This window comes from Petaurus breviceps, unplaced genomic scaffold (assembly GCF_028583685.1).
Source record: "Petaurus breviceps papuanus isolate PSGF00001 unplaced genomic scaffold, PetGlider_PUasm1.0 176, whole genome shotgun sequence".
Classification (NCBI taxonomy): Eukaryota; Metazoa; Chordata; class Mammalia; order Diprotodontia; family Petauridae; genus Petaurus; species Petaurus breviceps.
Window position 1 is genome coordinate 21,021,957 of NW_027185771.1, and position 17,248 is coordinate 21,039,204.

Below are 17,248 nucleotides of genomic sequence, written 5' to 3' on the forward strand. Positions count from 1 at the left end.
TCATTGTTCACTCCACTGGTTTTAATCCTTCACAACTTGACTAATGTTTAATGTGAAGGTATCTGTAGAACTTATATTTGATTTCATGCCACCATGGTGGGGGAGGGGGGAGGAGGAGAGAGAAGGGGAGGAAATTTGGAACTCAAGGGATTATGGAACTGAATGTTGGAAACTAAGAGTAAATTTAAAAATTCAAAGTTTAAAAGCAAAACAAACAAAAAAAACTAATGTTTTCACTAAAGGATCTCTCAGGTCCAATTCATCCCAAACAACCTATAAAATCCATTCTTGCCCCAACACTATATTACAGCTATGCTTGGGAATACAGTAGGCACTCAGTGGTTGTGTGTTGAATTTGACTTCAACTTGCATGTCTGAAACTATTTGACTTAGCAATTATATTTGTTTTATAGTTCCAGAATCCTGTTTTCAATTGTTTATATGTGTTTTTATGGCCCCCTTCCTCATTTATTAACATGTGGGAAACATTGTAGTATTAACATGAAAAGTATCTTTGACTTATTGCAGTTTTGTCACTAAGTACATGGCAGCTATTTATCTAACCATTTAATTTTTTGAGGTCTCAGTTTCTAACTGCAAAATATCAGATTTGTCCTTAATGAATCCATGTTACTTAAGTTCTAGCATTCTGTGTTCTAGCTCTTAGTTCTTTACCAACTCTACTGATCTGTGTTCTAATTTGTAGTGTTTCAATGTTTTCCTTCCAGTGCCAATATTCTATCTCCTTAGTTTCCTGCTGATTCTAAATACCCCATATTCTAATTTTCTTTTTCCAATTTCCTTCCCTCTCCAGTATTTTGTGATTCTCATCTGGTTATATTTTTGTCTGATGGTGATTATTCCTTGGATAATTTCTGTTTAGGATTGGAAACTAGGGTTCATGAATCTTCTACATGAGTCAGAGATGAGTTAGAGAATCCCACAATGATGATACATGGCAAAGATCAAGTTTGTATCATAACAAAGAAAATTAGCAAACCATATATAGAAGGAAATCTGGAAATCGCAGTTGATGATTATTTACCATAGAATAGAGCAAATTGTGAAATGATTCAAACCTCCTGAATTGAATTATAGGATACTCCCTCTACCCTGACATCTTCTGTGTAAAATTTCAAGCTTATCTATAGCACAGGAAAATGTTGTAACAACTTAATTACTGAAGTAGTATGGGTAGAATGTCACATATATTGTCGGCAGCTCATTCAAATTCAGAATGTTCTGTGACTTTTACTTTTTGACACAAACCTAGTAATCTTTAAATCACAGACGTTGGAGTAGAAAGGAATACTGGAAGACAGACTTAAACTAGTAGGAACTTTAGTATATTGCATTTCTGAGCTAGGATGTAGCTACGAATATGGACCATTAGAACACATAACAAAAAATACCAGTCCTAGAAGCAAGATATGTAAGGAAATGAGGTCTAGAGAGAGAGGATATAACTTACCCAAAGTCATAATGTATGGTTAATGACAAAGTCAAGATGAAAACATGGATCACATGCCTCTTAGCCTAGTGATTTTTATGACAAATGAAATTAATCACAGACAAGGGTGTTGTTTCCTGAATTTCCCCATTGCTTCACATGAATTGATTCCTTTCAATTTCTTAGTTTCTAAGGATTTCATGTAGCAATAAATTATAAGACAAATGTGGTTTTTGAAACCCTTAAGAGGTTGGCCCCAGAATTAGTGATGTAAAAAAATAATAAATAAAAAGGATCACTTGCCAAAAAATCATAGAGTTGTGGTCTAGGGGGATGGGGATGGAATTAACAGATTTTGTTACTATTGCCTGAAGGGCTAGAAAGGTAAAGGAATATGGTACAGAGATGGAGGACAGGAAGGGAGGTGAATTTGTAACAAATGATTTGAGGACAAGCAGAGTCAGGAGGTGTGGGGGAGGAGAGGGAAGATGAGCATCGCAGTCAAGAATGTCATGTCAAAAAGAGATCTGTGCAAAAATGTCATAACATACCTTTACGGCTCTCTTAGACATAATGAACTCTCTGTTCTCTCAGCGACTCTGCTGAAAGCTGGAAGACCAACTTAGATGTTGGAATGTTCAAACACTTTTTAAGAAAGGTGTTACAGACACGAACTGACTTGATTAATTTTCCTTGTTCCCTTCCCCTCTGCCCCTGATATACACTCCCCTCTTTTTCTTTCTGTAGCTCAACTGTAGCTCAAAGCTGTTCTGGACAGGTGTGGATACCACTCATTCATATGAACTTTTATGTTCACTCACTTATTTGGAAGAAAAAGTCTTTCAGGAACTTTTTTTTTTTGCATTTATTTTATTTTTGCAGAACATCTTTGGGGAAATAGTGGGAGAATCTAAGGTATATTTGTATCTATTTGTATGCAATGAGAGAAATCACTGTTCTTAAGGCCTTAACAAAGAAGTAGTTGGGCAAGGTACCGCTAAGTAGGAGCAGAAACTTCTAAAGCATTAGAAAGAATACTGGTTTGGAATAAGAAGACCTAGCTTTGAATTCTAATTCAACGATATACATTACTGCCAATGTAACTTTAGGCACATTAACTAACCTTTCTAGGCCTCAATTTATTTTTTCTGTAAAAAGGAGGTGATTGGATGAGTAATCATATCTAGCACTAAGAGAATACATGAAGTTTTATAAATGTCCCCATATATAATACCATTTGAGACTGAAAAACTCTATGAGGGAGACACTGAAAAAACGTTTACAGATAAGGATACTGAGGGAGAGAGAGACCAAGTGTCTTGCACAAAGTCACCTAGATAGTAAGTATCTGGGGCGGGATTTGAACTCCTGTTATCCTGACTCCACACTTAACTTACAGTACTATCTACTGTTCCTCTTCCTGTCTCCAGTTTTACATGACTTTAAGGTCACATAGTAAATTAGATAGCACTGTGGATAGAAAGGTAGACCTAGGCAAGGCACTTAAATTCTGTCTGCCTCAGTTTTTTTCTACTTTAAAATGGGTCTAATTATAGCAGCAACCGGCCAGAGTGTTTTTGAAGATCAAATAATTTATAAAGTGCTTAGCACAGTGCCTGGCCCATATGTAATGTATATGTAATCAATGCTTGCTCCTTCAACCTTCCTTTCATTTTGAGGTAGGATATAAACACAAATCTCCCAAATCACATTTAACTTCTTAAGTTCCCCATTTGTGAAATAAGGACTGGAGTAGATTATCTGCAAGGTTATTTCCAAAGCACTATCCCCCAAAATGCTAGTACCAGGCTTGTTGGTGGATACAGCCTTAGTCCCTCATAGGACATGACAGCCTAGGATTATGTTTCTAGCTCTCTTTGAACCTGAGTTACAAATACAGCAAGAACATTCTCTCATCTTCAGTGAAGGACAGTTGTGAAGTGATTTGGCTCAGTCTACTTACTGTACTGTAAAAGTGAAGGTTCTGTGAAATTTATTTTGGAGATTTAGGGTGGGTGAAACTGAAAGATTATTTTAGAGACTTAAGGTGGAGAAAGTTTGGTTTCTGGATGTTGGAAATTTGAGCGAACTTCAAAAAAAATCTGTCACAGTGGGAGGGTGTTGAAGGCCTCTAATTCTCTCTGAGTTGGCTTGGGAAAGCAGACATCAGGCCTTTCTGTTGGAAAATGTCACTCATTTGTTCTTTTTAACTCTTTGAAATTGAGCAATTTCCCCTCTGCTTTTCAGTCCAATTATCAGATACACGGGTTCAAAGTCAAACCATTATGAACCCAATGAAAAGAATACTGATGGACAGAGGAGGGGGTAGACTTAGCCTCTTCCTTTTACTCACCCATCAAGACTCACACCCTTCTCCCTTTTGGGGGAATTTTAGGGCAGGGTAAGGGATTACTTTGTTATTGGTGTTTTCTCTCTCAATAAGGGAAACCCGGAAGGTAGTGCCTTGAAGCAATGTACACAGAAAGTCCAAAAGGGAAGAAATCGAGCTGCTTTTGCAAACCTGTCTTAGGATCTTGGGATGGGATTTAGATATGGAGAAGACCTTGAGAGGTAATTTGTTTCAACCCCTGTGTTTTACAGAAGAGAACACACAGGGAAATATTAACACAAATGGGGGTCACTTACTATCAAGTTTATATTCCTATATGAAGTTATTGGATTCCAGCTTTTTTCTTCCTTCAAAGCCCAGACTCCTTAGACTAAAAGATGTTTAAAGAAGCACCCTGGTTACCCCACAAAAAAATTGTGAGATGTATTTTTTTTTGTAGGCATCTTACCCTACTGACTTTCTGTGTGACAGTGTATATATCATTTCTTTTGTCTGGGCATCAGTTTTCTCATTTATAAAATGAAAGCAGTGGATATACAATTTCTAAGACTTCTTCAAAATTTAGTATCCTGTAAGCCTATGAATCAATACTATAGTCTTACACAGCAGTGTTTCTTTTCAGATTTTTAAATCTTCATTCAAGTCATATCCACTAACCATGGATGTGTTCTGGTGATCTGTCTTGGGTACTTAACTCTTTGCCTTCCATACCATCTTTCTCATTGATTTCATCAGTTGCTATGAGTTAAATCATCTCTGCTTGGATTGTTGCATGATTACACATCCAACGATAACCTCCATCTTGAGCTCTGCTCTAACATCAGATTCCTTATGACATATCACAACCAACTACCTCTTAGGCTTCTCAAACTGGTTATTCTACAATCACCTCAAATTTTATGTTAAAAAAAAAAGCCTCACTCCAAACCACCCTCCATTCATCTGCCGTTATGATTTTCCTAAAATGCTGGTCTGACCCAGTTACTCCCTATGTAATAAACTCTAGTGACTCCCAATTATTTCCATCATCCTGGTGTTCTTTAAGACTCAGTTTAAATGTTTCCATATGCAGGAGTCCTTCCCTGACTCCCTCCCCTTCAGAATGATAATGCCTTCTCTCTTGGATTACCTTTTAAGTGTGTGTATGTGTATGCATGCATGCATATATGTGCATGCACATATATACATGTATACATATATGTAATATGGGTATACAGTGTTATTTGCATATCATTTCCCCCACTAGAATGTGAACTTCTTCAGTACAAGGGCTGATATTTTTCCCCCTGTCTTTCTATCTCATCATGTAGTAAAGTGCCTGGCACATTGTCAATGTTTAATTAGTGCTTGGTGACAAAGAGATTCGTATTTTTTTTAATGTATCAACCACTAGCTTGGTTCCATGTACCAGGGTCTATTCATTGTCCTTCCTCACTGAGTCATTCTATTAATATGTATAAACCACTTTTCTGTGATGTATTTAACTGAATGGAAGAAAAAAAAAAGAGAACAGAATTTTTGAGTTGAAAGTAAACTTAAAGATGATAGTAAAATGCTATCTGACCTTGGAGTCATGTGACAGGGGTTCATATACTGACTGTGAGATTATGGCTAAGTCATTTCTCCTATGTGTCTTAGCTTTCATATCTAGTTATATCACCTTAATTAACTATATAGGATTGTGGTGAAGAAAGTACTCTGTGAAATAATAATAATCATTTCTAAACATACATAGCATATATAATTATTTATTTCTGTTATTTAGGGTGTCCCTAAAGTCTGGACACATAGGAAATCTCATTTACTATGCATATTTTCAAGAAATGAAATGAATGAAATTTTCAGCAACATTTTATTTATTAGCATAAATTTTAGCCATAACAATTTCATATGGAATAAAAGCTTTCATTAGCTATTAGGGACTATTTTTCATACTAATTAGATTAATTTAATTTAATTAATTAATGGGATTTCCTATGTGTCTCCTATGTCCTTATATGAAAACCTCATTTATGCTAATTAAATAAAATGTTGTTGAAAATTTCACTAATTTCATTTCTTGAAAATATGCATAGTTAATGAAATTTCTTATGTGTCCAGACTTTAGGAACACCATGTATAACATCTATCTGTTTATTTCTCAATTTATCAAACTTACTATGTTCCAAGCACTGGGATAAGTCTTTTACAAATATTGTTTCATTTGATCCTCAAAACAACCATGTGAGGTAGTTGCTATTATTATTCCCATTTTACAGTTGAGGAAACTGAGGCAAATGGAGGTTACATGACTTACCTAGGGTCATACAACTAGTAAATGTCAGAGGATAGATCTGAATTCAGGTCTTTGTGATTCCAGGCCCAATGCCCTATCCAACATGCCACTCAATTACAGTGAATGTGAGTTACTATTTTATATTTACTCTGTCATTCAACCACATCGTCCCTTTTGATATTTCTCATACATGCTATATCTCCCATCTCCTTGACTTTACACAGGCTATCACTTGTGTCCAGAATATACTCCCTCCTCACCTCTGCATCTTAGAAGTTTTACTTACAAGAGTTTTCTGAAGCTTGAATGAGATGATTGATATAGAGCACTTAGCAAACCTTAAAAGACTATATAAATACCAGTTCCTATTATTAGTCTACAGCCACCAGGACTCCAGTTTGGTGATGACTGCATCCCTGGTCATTTTACCACACTCCTGCCAAGAGGAACCCATGTTTATAGAGTAACATAGGGGTATACTAGTAAATGTTAAACAATCGGTTCTCGGGTTAGAGAGGGGAGGATGGATACATACTTTATTAACATGTTTTTTAAATCAACAAGACAATAAAGCCTTGATTTATAGCAATTGATATGAATATTCCCACTGAAAATTTAGCAATTGGTCCTTCTCTTGCAAGTTGATTAGAGCTGGCTCAAACATATCTTTGCCTCTTTTATTTTCAAGACCAGTTCCATTGTCACCTTCCAAATGTGGTCCTTGACATAACCCCAATTGCTAAGTCAGTCATTTCCCCTCAAAATTCTTTATTTTCTATGTCATGTACATATATATGTTTCCCCTGACAGAATGTAAGCTCTGTGAGAGCAGGGATGGTTTCATTTCTGTCTATATATTTAGCATCAATAGGGTCTGACATGTAGTAGATTTTTAATAACTGTTTGTTGACTAATTCATTAATTGATTGATACAGATGAAGAAACTTAGGTTTATAAATATTTAGTAGATTTTTAAATGTTCCCCAAGTTATTGGTAGAGCTGGACTTGACTTCAACCCAGTTCCATGCCCCCACCCCCACCACACTTTCTGAATGATTTGCATTGATATGTCAGAGATCTTTCTGCTTAATGTTGTTGTCTTGGGTTATGTCTCATTCAATAACATATAGATTTTTCCTCCCTTGCAGGCAGAACTGCAGTTTTTGGAGAAGCAGTCCCAGGAGAGTGATTTTTGTGGTGACTCATTAAGTGACCAATCAAATGGGTGGCGTGTGTTACAGAAATTGGCAACAAGTGTCCAATGGGTGAAGAAGGTAAGTCCAATTCATGCAATGAATAATGTGTAATCTTGCTTAGAGATCTAGGTTCAATTTCATGTATCCCAGCTTTAATTGAGGAACTTTCCCCACTTGATTGGATTTTGGAACCTCCCAAATTATCTTCCTAGATTAGAGTCACACACTGTGGAATGTTGCCCTGTTGGAAGTTATTTCCAAATGATGCTATTAACCAATTATATCCAAACCCATTTTAACTTCACTGAACACCTGCTGTGACATGATTCAGCCTATTATTTTTCAACCTTAGCCAGGGGGTTGATGACAAGACCATAATGTGATGAAAAGGTCACCAGACTTGTATTCTACAGACCTGGATTCTACTCTTTGCCCTTTACTCACCATATGACCTTATGTGAACATGTCATCTCTCTGTCTATAAAATTAAGGTATTTTAATAATTCATCTCTAAATTTCTTCAAGAATTAATATTTTGTTATCTGGAGCCAATAGCCCTCCATAATATACTTTTACCCCTCATGTATTTTCATGAAACTAATTTTCATAGAAGTATAAATAGTTAGGGGCAGGTAGCTAGGTAACACAGTAGAGTGTCAGACATGGAGTCAGGAAGACCTGAGTTCAAATCTATTTTCAGACGCTTACTAGATGTTTGACCTTGGGCAAGTCATTTAACCCTGTTTGCCTCGGTTTCCTCATCTGCAAAATGAGGTGGAGAAGAAAGTGGCAAAATTCTCCAGTATCTTTGCCAAGAAACCCCCAAAAGAGGTTGATAAAGTGTCAGACATGACTGAAATGACTAAATAACAAAATGTGTTAGTGCTGAAATGAACTCAATTCAGTCTCACCATAAAGCTGAGGAAATTGGGACTCAGGGAGATTAGGAAATTTGCTGAAAACGTCCATATGGCACAGTAGAAAGAATGGTCAGAGTACTAGATTCAGAGTCAGAATGTCTTAGGTTCAAATCCTGTCTTCATCACTTATTGGCTTAAATTTACACAATCTCTGTTACCGCCTATGTAAAATGGGTGCAGTAATAAACACTTGTCATGCCTTCTCCATAGGGTCATTATCAAGTGAGCAAGCATTGGTTCAGTATTTGCTATGTTCCAGGAACAACAAAGTTCAAAGTTAAAATAACACACGTAACATTCTCTGGTTTCTTTAACATGGCTAGAGTATAAATGGCAGTTAATATTATTAAGAGGTAGAGCCATGATCAGATCTAGGACTTCCAGCCCCTTCCTTTTTCCAGCACATCATGATGTTGGCAGGGTCTACCCTTATTTGAGGAGGATTGTTTTGGAATGCTTGCCTTACTGGGCTCTGATTAATGTGATTATTATGGAAGTAGCTACTAAGTGAGATTTCATTGCTTTGGCAATGTCAGAACCCTTGTCTAATATGCAGCCTCAAAGGCAAACAGCAGGGGGTCACCTCCTTTCTGAAAGGCTACTACATCCGCCTGACAGCACTGTGACCTTTTCTAGATCTTTACTCAACAAGGTGATGGGGGTCTTTGACTTGGGAAGAGCCAGAAAGCAGGGAGCTGGTCCCACTGCGCTAGCTCTCATCCTGCTGAAGCCAGGCTGGAAAAATTAGCTAGACAGGCTGAACTACAGCTAAAATCTTGTTTCTTTTCAAATGGAATCTCAGAGGGTCCTTTTAAAAATAGCTTTTTCTACTAAGCCAAGGAAGATATTTTGTTGAGTAGTTAGGAGGGAGCTAGAAGAAGAGATGATAGCCATCAGTTATCTTTAACCTTGGGAGGTAGTGTGGGCAACAGAGGAACTTGCCTGTAATCCAAATTATGCACTGTGATCTAGGTGGTTTTTAGGCAAGCCTCTTCCTATCTTTGTGCCTCATTTTACTCTTCTGTTAAGAAAGCCCAGTAGTCTAGAAAATTTAAGGTCCTTTCCTTTTGTCTGATGACAAAATTTCAGAGTCTGAAAGGATTTTAGACATGATTTAATCCAGAAGAGTTTAACCAGGAGTCTGTGAATTTAATAAACACATTGTCCTTACAGTCTTTGCAGCTTTACTGACTCTAGTTAAATGCTTCTAGTCAGCTTTACTGGCTTAAAATTTCTCTGGGATTTTTGGAATGTTTTGGAATATCTTGTGTGTATGTGTATGTGTCTCTCTTTGTGTGTATATATGTATATAAATATATAAACAGGCATACGTACATACGTATATATATATATATATATATACAAATATGTATGCATACGTAACTGTATCATTTTATAATTGGTTTCCTTTGTAATTTTTTGTGTTTTATTTTATACATTAAAAAAGCAAAACAAAACATCATTCTGAAAGGGGGTCAATAGGTTTTCCCAACCTTCCATATAGGTCCATAACAGATGCCCCTCAAAAAAAAAATTAAAACCCTTAATTTCATGCAGGCTAGGTGACTCAGTGAATAGAGCACTGGCCCTGGAGTCAAGAGGACCTGACTTCGAATCCTGCCTCAGACACTTAACACCTACTAGCCATGTGACCTTGGGCAAGTCACTTAGCCCCAATTGCCCTGCCTCCCCCCTCAAAAAACAAACAAACAAACAATAACTTTGATTTAAGTCAAGTCAGATCCAAACAAGAATAATTCAAGAATCTATCTAAAAATGGTCATGTAGATTTTATTTAAAGTCTTCCAGTGAGGGAACCCACTATGGCCCAAATTTGTGATTCCACTTTAGATAAGTCTAATTTTTAGGAAAATGTTTCTTGTCTCAAACCTAATTTACCCCTTTGCAATTTTAACTTGTTATATCTAGTTCTTCCCAATGGGTTCAAGTAAAACAAGTATATTCCTTCTCTTATGTGATAACCCTTCAAATGCCTAAAGTTGGTTATCATGTCTTGAGTACTCTTCCCTTCTTCAGGTTAAATATACCTAGCTCCTTTCCATCAATTCTTAAATTACATTAATCATTTTATTTATTAACTATTAATTTATAATTTAAATTTTAAAAATAAATTAATTTAAAAATTAATAACTTTATGAAAAGCATGAGTACATTTTTAGTTGGAGATCATGAGAGAAGTAGCATGATATAATGGAAAAAAAACATGGACTTTGTACTCAGGATCTTCTGCCATTTGTAACCTCTCAAACCTTGAAGAATGTAAGAAATTCTCTGGCATCCTACTTCCTCATTTATAAAATGAGAGAGTCAGACTAGATCATCTCCATGTCTTTTGCTGTTCTAAATTTATGACTCTGTGATCCTCAGTGCCTAGATCTCTATGATTTCATAAATATGTGCTGAAAACAAATCAATAAATGGATTCTTCATGAAATAAGAACTAAGCTCCTGCCAGAACCACAGGGATGTCGATAATGAGGAATGCTCCCATGTAATTGTGAAATTGTATGTATTGCTCCTTTCCCCATCCATATATTTTACATTCACTTATGTTAAACCTCTACTTGACAGATGTCTCATGCTGGGAGAAATGTCCTTGAATGATGATCATTTTATTTCTGGCAGAGAAATTGGGGCCCTCAGCTTCACAGTCCCTTTGAACATTTCAATACGCTTCCTGCCTGACATTTTCTAGGAGAATTAGACAATTAGAATTAGGCATCAATGGAAAGGAGTCAGGAGTTAAGTATTAAGAGCTTATATTAATTTTTTTGTGGAAATCTACTGGATTTTTTCATCCAGAGATGAAGAGGAACCAATTTTGGATAGTTGTGTGTCTGGCATAATTGCCATTTCAAAGGGCAAAAAAATTAACCAATCTTTGGTTCCCCATATATGGAAATAACACAACTAAAGGGGTGGGGGGCGTTGGAAACATAATCTTCTGAAAACGGATTTTTGTGCATTAACATAATTAACTCTCTAGCCGAAGTCCACTGAAGTCCACAGAATCATAGAATGTAAAGCTGGAAGAGATAGTAAACACTGTCTAGTTCAATTCCCTCATTTTATAAGTCTAGGTAATGGTGCCTGAGTCTCATGTGAGTCAATACTGTAGAATGGATTAAGAAATACCTAATGCTTCCTTGAATCTGTATTAATAGGTCCAAGTGGTAAAAATAAAGCAAGATCAATCCCTCTTTCCTCAACTCTGGCATGAAGAAATTCAGTCTTATATTTAATTCAGTGAACCTCATTTCAGGAGGAACATTGACAAATTGAGTTTAGACATAATTGTGAGGTGTTGCAAGACTATGTCATATAAGAGTCAACTGTAGGAATTGGGCAAGTTTAGCCTAGAGAAGAGAAGATATAGGGAGAATATACTCAGTGTCTTGAGGTATTTGAAGGGCTATCATGGGAAAGATGGATTATGCTTGGTTTGCTCTGCCTTTAACCCCCCACCCCTGGCTTCTCCAGCATCAGAAAAGCAGAGAGGCAAATTATGGTTCAATATGACCAGTACATGAATGATCAATTATTTTTAAGCACCTGGTATGCAACAGGTACCATGCTAGGCATATGGAAAACATGGACAAAGAATGAAACAAACCATTATTCAAAATCAACTTGCATTTTAATTGGGAAGTTTATAAAACTTGTATTGTACATATAAAGTTAATCTAAGCAAATATATACAATGTTGTTAAATATACAGTATTTAGCAGGTAAGGCACTACCAGTTGAGTAAATAAGGAATGACCTCATACTGAAGATAGTGCCTGAGATGATTGCTTCTTTAAAGAAGAGAGGCACTCTGTAAAGCAGAGTCGAAAAAAGAGATAAGTATGTAGAGAGCAGTCAGTGCAAATTCATATAGATGTGGAAATAGAGTGTGTCATGAATGAGGAATAGAGAGATGACCACATTGGCTGAATATCCAAGTAGGGAAGGACAAGTAAAATCTAATGATATTGGAAATATAGGTTGGGGCCAGGTTGGGTAGGGTTTTAAAAGCTAAATAGAGTAATTTTTATTTTACCTAAAAGCAATTACTTGGCTTGGTTGAGTAGGGTAGTCAAATCATCAGATATGGACTTAAGGAGAATTATTTTGGCAATTGTATATTGAATGAAATAGAAAAGAGATTTGATTAAGGGAGACCAATTAAGAGGCTATTGGTGTTGAGAATCTAAACTAAGGTAATAATTGTGTGGATGGATTGAGTGTGGAAGTGTTATAAAGGTAGAAATGGAAAGATCTGGCAACTGCTTAGATATGTGAGGGGAGGGTGAATTAGGAATTGTAGATAATGTTGGGGTTACAAACCTCAAGGAAAATAAGAATAGTGGTTCCTTCAGCAGAAAAAGAGAATTTCTAAGAAGACAGGGTTTAGGGGAAAAGTTTATGAATTTAGTTTAGGATAGGTTGAGTTTAGATGTCTCTGGATTATCTAATTGGAAATATCCAATAGACAATTGGTGATCTGGAACTGAAGATTTGGAGAGAGATTGGGACAGTATATATGCAGATGTGGAAGTCTTTTAAGGTATAGATATAATGTCAGGGGATGTTATCTAGCAACTAGAACTTCACCAGAGTGGAATAGATTGCTTCCAGTGCTAATGTCTTACTTCTTCATTAGTAGTCTTCTAGCAAAGACTGGATGGCTATCTCTTGCCCATATTGGGAATCTTGCAGAGGAGACTGACACTTCAGTGTTGGGTTTAAACCAGATAAGTTTTCTGCTTCCTTCACGTTCTGACATTTTGAATATAGTGATAGAATCAAGACTAGATCCAAGGTCTCCTGATTCTTGCACTACTATTACACCACCTTTCCTCCCAATGACTACTCTGTGTTGCTTTACTGACAGTACTGACAATACTCTCCCTAAGCTCTTGCATTGGTCTAGTTGACAGGAAAGTATAAGATACATCCTCTACTCACATGTAAAATTGGAGTTTGGGTTAGATGATCTTCTCTTAGGCGGCTTCTAACTCTGCTTCCTGTGATGCTGTGAACAGATGAGCTCTAAAATAGCTTCTAATTTGAATTACTTTTATCCAGTAGTCCTCTGATCACTTTTGGCTCCTGACTGTACTCCCAGTAGTGTTTCCATTAGTGGGTCTCTTGAAAAAGGGAATGGGAAATAGAAGGCACCACTAACTTCAGGAGGTTGATTCAATCCCCATACATATAGGATTCCAGAAGTTAGTAGTCAGATAATAAAAAGATTTACTAAGCACTTACCATATGTCAGGCACTGTGCTGAGTGCCAGAGATACGAAGAAGAGAAAAACATAATTGATGCTCTCATAGAGCCCATAATCTAATGTGGGAAACGCATAAAGAACTATGGACAAACAAGGTACATTTAGGAAAAATTTGACACAAAGCTTGCATTTGAGGTCAAACATATGCATGGTGACTTCCATTGTGAATATCAAAGATGTTTAACTCATCCCACAAAAGAGAAAGGAGGCTGCTTTGTTGGAATGCTATATGTGCTTCTCCCCACATAAAACTTATCAATACCCTATTCATTTTGATTGGCTTGAAGGTATTTAAAAAATCATTTTAATTTACTAAATTCCAGATGAATCCAAAAATGCACGTTCCCTTTTTCAGAATCCAAATTGAGGAAGAAAGATTATCCACATATTCTGTAATTAGAGATGTTAGAAGTATAAATAGTGACAAAATTGAGATAATACCTCTTTGGCAGCCAGCCAGTTTTAAACAGTAACCATTATACTGTCTGAAACAATGGGATGAGACCTTACTTGATTCGACCTTAAGAGCTTAACGATAGTTGTCTCTTCAATCTCTTTCTTTTACTAAATCATTGAGCAAAAATAATATAGAATTTACATATTTAGTGGCAGGCAGTGTGACAAAGTAGATAGAAAGTGAGACTAGAGTAGAATGACCTGAATTCAAATTTTCTCTTATGCACTTAATATTTGTGTGACCCTAGGCATGTGTAGCAGCAAGCACCCCAAGCATCCTCAGGGTTTGCTGCCAATACAGGTTCTTGGATCTGCTTTGATAAAGGAAAGCAACTCAAAATGGGTTAACAAGCTTACTTTAATCAGTCAAACATGTATCCTTTACCTAGTTCAGGGGAAAAAGGTCAGCACCCTGAACTTCAAAGTATACAGGCAGAAATATCAAGACAGAAACAGATCAAGTAGACAGATTTCCAAACTGTCCAACCATTACATCCATACCAAATCAACATCTGGGTTTCAACATCTGGGTTTTTCAAAGCGGGGGGGGGGTGGCTTCTGGACAATGGCTTCCCAGAATCCATATCAAATCACAGAACACTTCTCAAAGTGAGCCCCAAAACAAAGCTACACATCAGGGCTTATATAGCCTTCTCCTGGCTCAGAGAATGTCATAACCTTATTGACTCACTGGCCAATCAAGAAGTATCTACTGAAAAACAAGCCTTCCACCCCAGGCTCCAGGTGCACTTTAGCCTAGGGGCAGGGAAGATATTTAAAATTTACATTCCCATTACAGCATGTCACTTAAAATGTGACTCAGTTTCTTCATCTGCAAAATGTGAATAACTGTAGTACGTATCATACAAGGTTGTTATATAGATTGAATGAAATGATGTATAAAAAGAATTAGATGAAAGCCATTTCATCATCATCATCATCACCATCATCACCATCATCCTTGTTATAATTTTCCTGCCTTCCAACTGATTCTCATGGTCATTCGTTTCTTTTAGGAAACAAGGAAAGGAATGTCTTATTCACGATATCACACTTACTTTTAAGAAATACACCAATGTTCCTAGAATCATGATTGGGAGGAATCTCAGAGATCTCTTATCCTGGTCTTCTTTATCTAGTCTGCTTTATTGATCTACTTCTTTATTTTTTAACCTTTAACAAATGGTTTTGTCTAAAGGAAGGCCTTTGTTTTTTTTAGTGCAGATCTTTGACCCCATGTTCTCCAGTTTCCTATGATATTCAATGGCTCATTGGTGAGCAAAGGGAAATAAAACTAATTGCTCAGTATCTTAGAATATCATAAAGTGGAACTCACCATGGCCTGGGAGTAGAGAGACCCAAGGTCTAGTCACTGCTCATTTACTTCTTTGCTATGGACAAGTTTAGTGTCCCTTTCTGGGCTTTAGTCTTTCCATTTGCAAAATAAGAAGTGTGGACTGGAAAATCTCTAATTACTTCAGTTAAGCAAAAGCCTCTGGTACTTCTAAATGTTTATCTTCTGTGGTCCCTTTCTTCTGAAATAGTTTATAATTATAATACCTAATTACTCTAAAATTCCATGTTTTCACCTTATATGACCCAAAGTCCTCCAACCTCTAACATGTGATATACTTCTAAAATTCTATGTTCTAACACTTACTGTGTGACCTTGGGCAAGTCACTTAATCCTAATTGCCCTGCCTTCCCCCCTCCAAAAAGAAAAGAAAGCAAAAATAAAATAAAATTCTATGTTCCATTATCTGTTTTATTGTGTACATGCTATAGTTCTCATCTACCTTCAGTGGAAGAAAACTCAGAGAATATCATAAAAAATATATGATTATGATTTGGAAAGGACCTCAGCATTATCTAATCCAGCACCCTCATTTTGTAAGTGATGTAAAAAAAAGAGAAGAACCAGAAAAGTTAAGTGACTTGCCCATAGTCATGTAGCCAAGGGAAATTGAATACTATCTCGGGAAATGAAATTGGGGAAGTAATGAAAATAGCTTTGTCCCCAGGCTTTTAGATAATGGAAAGGATGTATATAATATCTATGTATTCAATCTCTTTGTGACTATAGTAACCATTACAAGATAGAGGATATTTAGGGCTGTTGTGATAAATGTTTGACAATTGACACAAAAAAAAATCTACACAGGACTCACTTTTTAAGTGTCATCTGCATTAACATTCTCTACATCATTTTCCTAATTCTAGATAATCAACAAAACAGCAAATCAAGGCTTGGCCCTTTTGAGCTTAGCTCCTACTCTCCCTGAAGATATATTTAGAAATGGTGTGAAAACAATGACTAGCTATTAATTAGCCCTTGTTGGTAGGTAAAGAAAAGTTTTCATTTCACTTGCCCTTTCAAGCAGTGAATGTTTCATGTGAGTTATCTTACCAGAATAGTGTTCATATGACAAATTTTGCCAGAACCAGAGAATATGGATACAAATAAATAAAATTTGAGGATGATAGAAAAATAAAGGTATGATCATGTTTCTCAGAAGACTCTAGGGAAGTTTCAAATCATCAGTCCTTTTTAGATCGACAGTAATAACTAATGTGAGTTAATTTTCCTCAGTCAGTCAGCAAGCGTGTGTTAAGTTTTCACTACTTGCTAGCCATAAGGCTAAATGCTGGGAATAATTAGGATGATGGCCAGTCTCTGTCCTCAAAGAGAATACATGCTAATGAGGGAGATAACCCCTCCCCCCTTTCTCTCCCTCTCTTTCTTTTTCCATTCATATATGTAGGTAATATTTCTGTATTTAAACATATATATTTTATATAAAAAGATATAAACAGGATAGATGAAGGTAATTCAAAAGAGGTGGATGTCAGCATCTAGGAGTACTGGAAAAAGTCTTCTGCAAAAGTTAGGAATGGAGATGAGTGTGGAAGGAAACCATGGATGATAAGTGTTGCAGGTAAGGGGGAATAGACTTCTAGTCATTGAAAAAAAAAACAATGAAGAACAATGATGGGAGATGGAGTGAAGTGTTTGAGGAACTACAAGTAAACCAGTGTGGCCAGAATATGGGCTGCTAGTGCAAGAGAGGTTAAATGTAAACTATCTGAAAAAGATAAAAGGGAGTCAAGTTGTAAAAAATTTTAAATGTCAAACAGAGGACTTTATATTTGATGATGGAGGTAAAAGGAGGGTGACTAAAGTTGATTGAGTAGGTGAGTGACATGGTCAGAAAAAAAATTAGAAACCTCATGTTGGCAGCTAAGTAAAGGATGGATGAGTGTGAGGAAAGACTTGAGGCAGGAAGTCTTATTAGAAGCCTATTG

General features: G+C 36.4%; 1 protein-coding gene across 1 annotated transcript in view; it reads left to right on the plus strand.

Annotated features, from left to right (window-relative positions):
* The window catches only part of CDH11 (cadherin 11), a 221,777-nt gene that overhangs the window by 89,722 nt on the left and 114,807 nt on the right, over positions 1–17,248 (plus strand). Inside the window, exon 2 of the mRNA XM_069085834.1 lies at positions 7,225–7,350. The gene's annotated coding sequence lies outside the window, so the exon portion shown is untranslated. The remainder of the gene's footprint in view (positions 1–7,224; positions 7,351–17,248) is intronic.